Source organism: Nerophis ophidion, linkage group LG04 (assembly GCF_033978795.1).
Source record: "Nerophis ophidion isolate RoL-2023_Sa linkage group LG04, RoL_Noph_v1.0, whole genome shotgun sequence".
Lineage (NCBI taxonomy): Eukaryota > Metazoa > Chordata > Actinopteri > Syngnathiformes > Syngnathidae > Nerophis > Nerophis ophidion.
The window spans coordinates 70,813,605-70,823,581 of record NC_084614.1 but is presented as its reverse complement, the minus strand read 5'-3'; the positions used below and the strand labels follow the sequence as shown (position 1 = coordinate 70,823,581).

At 40.5% G+C, this 9,977-nt stretch overlaps 1 protein-coding gene across 1 annotated transcript in view; it reads right to left on the bottom strand.

Annotated features, from left to right (window-relative positions):
- The window catches only part of LOC133551824 (uncharacterized), a 502,474-nt gene that overhangs the window by 167,879 nt on the left and 324,618 nt on the right, over window positions 1–9,977 (bottom strand). The gene's annotated exons all lie outside the window — the stretch shown is intronic.

The window sequence follows — 9,977 nt, the reverse complement described above, 5'->3', positions numbered from 1 at the left end:
CATTTGTATCGACAGTACATCTTGATTAACTGGGGAGTTTTATCAATCATTTAAATTTTTTATAACTTGTTCATCTTTATTTTAAGGTCAAAGAAAAAGCTTATTTTTTTTCCCTGATGGTGTTAATACTTTTATGTAGTCAATAAAATTAGAACAATTTTACAGTTTGGTGTCATTGGATTATTATTATTATCCTTTGTGACGTCATAATTTTTTCCGAGAGAAGGATACGTTGATCCTGCTTTCTCGGTTTATAAATAATCACATTTCATAATTTAACTCTTAAAAAGGAAACTAAATCAGTAAAAGGGAGCATAACATACGATGCATTTTAATGACCACATTTACGTCTGGTGTCTGTTTAAAAAAAAAAAGCGAAACTAGTGGCGTTAAACTACAACACGAGTATTATTACATTTTGAATTTTATTTACCTTAGAAGAAAAAAAAATTACACCAGCGCTGACCGAATAAATACAAAAAATGACTTTTAAAATGCCAGAAAATTTAAAAAGCGCTTTTTTGTTTGCTTTTTCTCAACTCAACAGTTCCTCTGCTGGTTGCTGCCAGGTAGTGCACCTCATTTTTGCCAAACGAGAGGGACAAGCAGTAGAAATGGATGGATGGATAGTAAACAATAATATAAAAAAACAATAGTCGGTAGCACAAAATCATAATTGATTATTTAAAAAAATGAAAAGACAGTTTTACTATATTTTCTGACTACATTTATATCTACAGTACATCTTCAGAATCAGAAATACTTTAATAATACCCGAGGGGTAATTTAGATTTTTAGCACAATCCCATCCAAGAGCACTGAAACAATACAGGGAAACTGAACAGGATCACTGACAGGTCTGCCAACTTCTGGCGCTCCTTACAAAAAAGGTGAGAAACAGGTAAATGCTGGGGGGTGAGAAAAAAAAATTCTGTCTGGGCCCCTGGAGAGGAGGTCCAGACTGAGGCGAGGGAAGAAAAAAAAACCTCATAGCCATAGCACACAAACAATTGTGTAAGAGGGTCATAGTCCATAGTTAATCAAGAGGATCTTGATTAACTATGGAGAGTTTTATCAATCACTTAAATGTGTTTTAACTTGTTCATCTTTATTTTACGGCCAAAGGAAAAGCATTAAACTACAACTCAAGTATGATTCGATTTAAAAACATTTTTACCAATAAAATAGAATAAAATTACACCAGCGCTGACCGGATAAATTAAAAGAACGACTTTTTCAATATGCCAGAAAATTTAAAAAGCGCTTTTTTTGGTTGCCTTTTCCGTCAGCAAACTATTCAAGACCAACTCAACAGTGCCTCTGCTGGTTGCTGCCAGGTGGTGCACCTCATTTTTGCCTAACGAGAGGGACAAGCGGTAAAAAATGGACGGACAGTAAACAAAAACATAAAAAACTATTCAATAGTCGGTAGCATAAAATCATAATTGATTATTTAAAAAAACCAAAAAGACAGTTTTTACTATATTTTTTGACTACATTTATATCTACAGCACCTTTTGATTGACTATGAGGAGTTTTATCAATCACTTAAATTTGTTACAACTTCTTAATCTTTATTTTGAGGTCAAAGAAAAAGCAGGTTTTTTTTTCATGATGGTGTTAATTTCTTATATGTAGTTAATAAAATTATAAAAACTATAAAGTTTGGTGTCATTGTTTGGGTTATTATTCTAATTCTCTTTGTGACGTCATAACTTTCTTTTCCCGAGAGAAAGATACGTTGATCCTGCTTTCTCGGTTTATGAATGATCATATTTTATTATTTAACTCTAAAAATGAAAATAAATCAGTAAAAGGGAGCATAACATACGATGCATTTTAATGACCACATTTACGTCTGGTGTCTGGGTTTTTTTTTTTTTTTAAAGCGAAACTAGTGGCGTTAAACTACAACTCGAGTATTATTAGACTTAGAATTTTATTTACCTATTAAAGAAAAAAAATACACCAGCGCTGACCGGATTAATATAAAAACGACTTTTTTTAACATGCCCAAAAAATTTTAAAAAGCGCTTTTTTGTTTTGTTTTTATGCAGCAATCTATTTAAGACCAACTCAACAGTGCCCCTGCTGGTTGCTGCCAGGTAGTGCACCTCATTTTTGCCGAACGAGAGGGACAAGTGGTAGAAAATGGATGGATGGTAAACAATAATATAAAAAAAAACAATTGATAGTCGATAGCACAAAATCATAATTGATTATTTTAAAAAAATGAAAAGACAGTTTTATTATATTTTTTGACTACATTTATATCTTACAGTACATCTTCAGAATCAGAAATACTTTAATAATCCCCGAGGGGTAATTTAGATTTTTAGCACAATCCCATCCAAGAGCAGACAAACAATACAGGGAAACAGAACAGGATCGCTGACGGGTCCGCCAACTTCTGGCGCCCTTTACAAAAAAGGTGAGAAACAGGTAAATGCTGGGGGGTGAGAAAAAAAATTCCGTCTGGGCCCCTGGAGAGGGAGTAAAGCCTGAGGTCAGGGAAGAAGAAAAAAAAAACTCATAGCCATAGCACACATAAACAAGTGTGTAAGAGGATGTTGATTGACTATGGAAAGTTTTATCAATCACTTAAATGTGTTATAACTTGTTCGTCTTTATTTTACGGCCAAAGAAAAAGCGTTAAACTACAACATGGGTATTATTCGATCTAGAATTTTTTTTACCTTTAAAAGAAAAAAAATACAACAGTGCTGACCGGATGAATAAAAAAAAAAGACTTTCAATATGCCAGAAAATTTAAAAAGCGCTTTTTTGAATTGTAAGTACCGTATTTCCTTGAATTGCCGCAGGGCATGTAGTATGCGCCTGCCTTGAATTACGGTCGGGTCAAACTCGCTTCGCAAAATAATTAGCGCATGCTTAGTATTACCGCCTGGTCAAACTCGTGACGTCACGAGTGACACTTCCCCTGTCATCATTTTCAAATTGGAGGAGGCTGTTTTCAATACCGGTAATTTGAAATTGCATAAAGGGAAGAAGATTAAGAGCTATTCAGTAGGATTTAAGGTCCAAGCTTACACCACACTTAAATTTTTACTGCATGCCTTTGGTAAGTGCAGGAGTGAGAAGAGGTTTTAAAATAATTTGCGCATGCTTACTTTTACCGCATGCCTTTGGTAAGCGCAGGAGTGAGAAGAGGCTTTAAATTAATTAGTGCCCCGGCGGCAATTCAAGGAAATACGGTAATAAAAAATTATTTTGCGGCCCGGTGGTTTGGGGACCACCGGATGATCGCCGAATTATAAGTATGTTCTGAATTTATAGTGATATGTACGTATGAATGCATAACATCAACATGGAGACATTTGCTGCTTGATATTTTTTTTTTTTTTAAACAAAGTCTGGCGGGTTCATCTGTGCCAGGGTTCGGCAACCGAAAATGTTGAAAGAGCCATATCGGACCAAAAATACAAAAACAAATCCGTCTGGAGCCGCGAAAAATTAAAAGCCATATTACATACAGATAGTGTGTCATGAGATATAAATTTAATTATGAGGACTTAAAGGAAACTAAATGAGCTCAAATATAGCTACAAATTAGGCATATTGATGCAATATGTACATACAGCTACCCTAAATAGCATGTTAGCATTGATTAGCTTGCAGTCACGCAGTTGTAAGCACAATAATAATGGCGCGCAATTTGCAAAATGTGCAACTGCATTTTGCAAATTTAATGTCAAATCAAGTCAAATCAAATGTTTATTGGATTTATCACTATACAGTGTACATGCACGACAGAACTACTCAATCAATCAATCAATCAAATAATGTTTATTTATATAGCCCTAAATCACAAATGTCTCAAAGGACTGTACAAATCACTACGACTACGACGTCCTCGGAAGAACCCACATAATAATAATAATGGATTATATTTATATCGTGCTTTTCTATTATTAGATACTCAAAGCGCTCACAGAGAAGTGGGACTCAACATTCATTCACACCTGGTGGTGGTAAGCTACATCTGTAGCCACAGCTGCCCTGGGGTAGACTGACGGAAGCGTGGCTGCCAGTTTGCGCCTACGCCCCCTCCGACCACCACCAATCAATCATTCATCATTCATTCACCGGTGTGAGCGGCACCGGGGGCAAAGGGTGAAGTGTCCTGCCCAAGGACACAACGGCAGCGACTTTGATGTCCATAGGTGGGAAGCGAACCTGCAACCCTCAGGTTTCTGTCACGGCCGCTCTACCCACTACGCCATGCCGCCCCCTGTGGGCTGTCGGTGACAATGATGACTATGAGAACCTTGGAGAGGAACTCTCCCCCCCTCTAGGGGACCGAAAGCAATGGATGTCGAGTGGGTCTAACAATATACTGTGAAAGTTCAATCCATAGTGGCTCCAACACAGCCGCGAGTTCAGTTCAAAGCGGATCCGAGACAGCAGCGAGAGTCCCGTCCACAGGAAACTATCCAAGCGGAGTCGGATCAGCATCGTAGAGATGTCCCCAACAGATACACAGGCGAGCGGTCCATCTTGGGTTTCGACTCTGGACAGCCAGTACTTCATCCATGGCCATCAGACCGGACACCCTCCGGGGGACAGAGGAGAAAAAAAATAGAAGCGGCAGATCAACTGGTCTAAAAAGGGAGTCTATTTAAAGGCCAGAGTATACAAATGAGTTTTAAGGTGAGACTTAAATGCTTCTACCGAGGTAGCATCTCGAACTGTTACTGCGAGGGCATTCCAGAGTACTGGAGCCCGAACGGAAAACGCTCTATAGCCCGCAGACTTTTTTTGGGCTTTGGGAATCACTAATAAGCCGGAGTCCTTTGAACGCAGATTTCTTGCCGGGACATATCAATCAATCAATCAATGTTTACTTATATAGCCCTAAATCACTAGTGTCTCAAAAGGCTGCACAAACCACTACGACATCCTCGGTAAGCCCACATAAGGGCAAGGAAAACTCACACTCAGTGGGACGTCGGTGACAATGATGACTATGAGAACCTTGGAGAGGAGGAAAGCAATGGATGTCGAGCGGGTCTAACATGATACTGTGAAAGTTCAATCCATAATGGATCCAACACAGTCGCAAGAGTCCAGTCCAAAGCGGATCCAACACAGCAGCGAGAGTCCCGTTCACAGCGGAGCCAGCAGGAAAACATCCCAAGCGGAGGCGGATCAGCAGCGCAGAGATGTCCCCAGCCGATACACAGGCAAGCAGTACATGGCCACCAGATCCACAAGGGAGAGTGGGACATAGGAGAAAAAGAAAAGAAACGGCAGATCAACTGGTCTAAAAAGGGAGTCTATTTAAAGGCCAGAGTATACAAATGAGTTTTAAGGTGAGACTTAAATGCTTCTACCGAGGTAGCATCTCGAACTGTTACCGCGAGGGCATTCCAGAGTACTGGAGCCCGAAATGAAAACGCTCTATAGCCCGCAGACTTTTTTTGGGCTTTGGGAATCACTAATAAGTCGGGGTCCTTTGAACGCAGATTTCTTGCCGGGACATATGGTACAATACAATCGGCAAGATAGGATGGAGCTAGACCGTGTAGTATTTTATACGTAAGTAGTAAAACCTTAAAGTCACATCTTAAGTGCACAGGAAGCCAGTGCAGGTGAGCCAGTACAGGCGTAATGTGATCAAACTTTCTTGTTCTTGTCAAAAGTCTAGCAGCCGCATTTTGTACCAACTGTAATCTTTTAATGCTAGACATGGGGAGACCCGAAAATAATACGTTACAGAAATCGAGACGAGACGTAACAAACGCATGGATAATGAACCTCAGCGTCTTTAGTGGACAAAATGGAGCGAATTTTAGCGATATTACGGAGATGAAAGAAGGCCGTTTTAGTAACGCTTTTAATGTGTGACTCAAAGGAGAGAGTTGGGTGGAAGATAATACCCAGATTCTTTTTTAGAGTTGCCTTGTTTTATTATTTGGTTGTCAAATGTTACAGTTATATTATTAAATAGAGGTCGGTGTCTAGCAGGACCGATAATCAGCATTTCCGTTTTTTTGGCGTTGAGTTGCAAAAAGTTAGCGGACATCCATTGTTTGATTTCATTAAGACACGCCTCCAGCTGACTACAATCCGGCGTGTTGGTCAGCTTTAGGGGCATGTAGAGTTGGGTGTCATCAGCATAACAGTGAAAGCTAACACCGTATTTGCGTATGATGTCACCCAGCGGCAGCATGTAGATGCTGAAGAGTGCAGGGCCAAGGACCGAACCCTGGGGAACTCCACACGTTACCTTAACTTAGTCCGAGGTCACATTGTTATGGGAGACACACTGCATCCTGTCAGTAACATAAGAGTTAAACCAAGACAGGGCTAAGTCTGACATACCAATTTGTGTTTTGATACGCTCTAATAAAATATTATGATCGACGGTATCGACTAAACTACTACCACAACTTGGTTTACTCTTTATAAAATATAATAATGTAGGGTTACCTGGAACTTGAAATAGGCCACCCGGCCTGAATCCACACTCGGTAGTAGTTTAGTCAGTTATAAAGCACACTTTATATTAAACATGCTTTATTGATTCGAGTATTTGGCGAGCGCCGTTTTGTCCTACTAATTTTGGAGGTCCTTGAACTCACCGTAGTTTGTTTACATGTATAACTTTCTAAGAAGTGTTTTATGCCATTTCTTTTTCTGTCTCATTTTGTCCACTAAACTTTTAACGTCGTGCATGAATGCACAAAGGTGAGTTTTGTTGATGTTATTGACTTATGTGGAGTGCTAATCAGACATATTTGGTCACTGTGTCGTAAGCACAATACCAATGGCGCGCAATTTGCAAAATGCGTAACCACATTTTGCTAATTTAATGTCAAATCAAACAAATGTTTATTGGATTCATCACTATACAGTGGACATCCATGACAGAACTACTGACTAAACTACTACCAAGTGTGGATTTAGGCCGAGTGGCCTATTTCAAGTTCCAGGTAACCCTACATTTTTATATTTTGTAAATAGTAAACCAAGTTGTGGTAGTAGTTTAGTCAGTAGTTCTGTAGTGAAAGTACACTGTATAGTGAAGAATCCAATAAACATTTGATTTGATTTGATTTCATTTGACATTAAATTTGCAAAATGCGGTTGCCATTGGTATTGTGCTTACAACACAGTGACCAAATATGTCTGATTAGCACTCCACATAGGTCAATAACATCAACAAAACACACCTTTGTGCATTCATGCACAACGTTAAAAGTTTGGTGGACGAAATGAGACAGAAAAAGAATGGTAAATGGTAAATGGGTTGTACTTGTACAGCGCTTTTCTACCCCTTTTTTAAGGAGCCCAAAGCGCTTTGACAGTATTTCCACATTCGCCCATTCACACACACATTCACACACTGACGGCGGGTGCTGCCATGCAAGGCGCTCACCAGGACCCATCAGGAGCAAGGATGAAGTGTCTTGCCCAAGGACACAACGGACGTGACTAGGATCGTAGAAGGTGGGGATTGAACCAGTAGCCCTCAGATAGCCACTCTACCAACTTCGGCCACGCCGTCCCCATATACATGAAAACCAGGGGTCTCAAACTCAATTTACCTGGGGGCCGACTGGACGCAGAAACTGGGTGAGGCTGGGCCGCAAGAAAAGATTTCTTAAAAAAATCTAACATGCACTTTTTAATGAATTCACCTTCTTTGAATGGCTTTCCCGCCCTAGCAACATACTTGCCAACTCTCGCGATCTTTCCGGGAAACACCCGAATATCAGTACCCCTCCCGACAATCTCCCGGAGCAAACATTCACCCGGTTTTCACCCGGACAACAATATTAAGGGCGTGCCGTGATGGCACTGCCTTTAGCGTCCTCTACTACCTGACATCTCGTCCGCTTTTCCACCATACAAACGGTGTGCCGGCCCAGTCACATATTGTATGAGGCTTCTGCAGACCCACGGCAGTGACCGCAAGACATACTTGGTCAACAGCCATACAGGTCACACTGAGGGTGGCCGTATAAACAACTTTATCACTGTTACAAATATGCGCCACACTGTGAACCCACACCAAACAAGATTGACAAACACATTTCGGGAGAACATCCGCACCGTAACACAACATAAACACAACAGAACAAATACCCAGAATCCAATGCAGCACAAACTCTTCCGGGCTAAAATAGGGGGCGGGGTTGGGGGGGGCGGGGTGTATATTGTAGCCCGGAAGAGTATATAACACGTCACAGACAACGTCATGCTAACATCACGTGACACCTCTGATGAACGCCGCAGAAGCAAGGTAGCCGAATCTTGTCAGGTTCAACACTTTACCTTACTAGCCTATACAAATCAACCATTTATAAATACACCTCAGTAGGCTAAATGAACCTCTTCAACATATGTGGCTGGGCTGTCACGCTGTTTGTACAGACTGTAGAGGATGCTAAGGCAATGCCCTTAATATTGTTGATAGGGTGAAATTTGGGAGAATGAATACCCCTGGAGGGTTACTGAAAATTGGGAGTCTCCTGGAAAAATCGAGGGTATACAAGTGTAACAGGGTCAATTACGTCTTGTAAAGAATGTATTTTCTAAGGTTTCATTATTGTTATAATTACACAAAGTACGTAAGTTACATGTACATACCTGAATATTGTTTGATGTTTTGTCAATGTGGAACCATTGTCTCGTTGTCCCTCCTACTGCAATAATAACTGTGACACCTGTCCTTTTATATGCGTTGGACACGCCTTCCAACTTCCCTTCTTGTCCACGATAACGGGAGAGGTAGGCATCCATGCGACGACGGAAAATATTTTGTCTTGTTAAGAACTTTAATTCATTTCTTGTTCATTGTTATATTTGTGTAGGGCATGGGTGTCAAACTCTGGCCCGTGGGCCAAATCTGGCCACCCGTGTAATTTAATTTGGCCCTTGAGGCAATATCAATTTAGTATTAGAGCTGGCCCGCCGGTGTTATACAGCGTCGGTGCCGCTGTAACAACGCATTCACCACTAATACTCATACTTGCCAACCCTCCTAATTTTCCCGGTAGACTCCCGAAGTTCAGTGCTCTTCCCGAAAATCTCCCGGGGTAACCATTTTCCCGAATTTCTACCGATTTCCACCTGGACAACTATATTGGGGGCGTGCATTTAAGGCACTGCCTTTAGCGTTCTCTCCAACCTGTCGTCACGTCCGCTTTTCCTCCATACTAACAACGTATCACATAATATTTGTGGCTTTTACACATACACACAAGTGAATGCAAGGCATACTTGGTCAACAGCCATACAGGTCACACTGAGCGTGGCTGTATAAACAACTTTAACACTGTTACAAATATGCGCCACACTGTGAACCCACACCAAACAGGAATGACAACACATTTCGGGTGAACATCCGCACAGTAACACAACAGAACAAATACCCAGAACCCCTTGCAGCACTAACTTTTCCGGGAAACTTCCAGCAAACTGACCAATAATTAACATTTTATTCATGCATTTTCTCTTGCTACTTCAGGGCTCGAATGTTGGGTTCATTCATTATTGTTATTTTATTTTCAAATTTATTATTAGCCTGTGGAAAAAAATTTGTATTTACCTCAGAAGATTGCAAATAGAAAAAAAGGCATAACATTTTTATTTCCATTTTATTTGATATGCCATTGAAAGTTTTTTAATTATTACTATTATTATTTGAAACTGGATTTTGCATGTCACTAAAGTTATATCAGCCTTGCTTGTTCAATATTTAATGCAAAACTTGTTTGGGTTCCTATTAAAAGGTTAATTTGTTCAACCTTGGCCCGCGGCTTTGTTCCGTTTTAAATTTTGGCCCACTCTGTATTTGATTTTGACACTCCTGGTGTAGGGGAGAGGGGCTCGATGATGGCAGAAAGTTTTTGATGACAATTGTATTCTGTAAGACGAAGTGGCTGGGGAGAGGGAAGTCTGGGTTTCCCTGCTTAGGCTGTTGCCCCCACGACCCGACCTCGGATAAG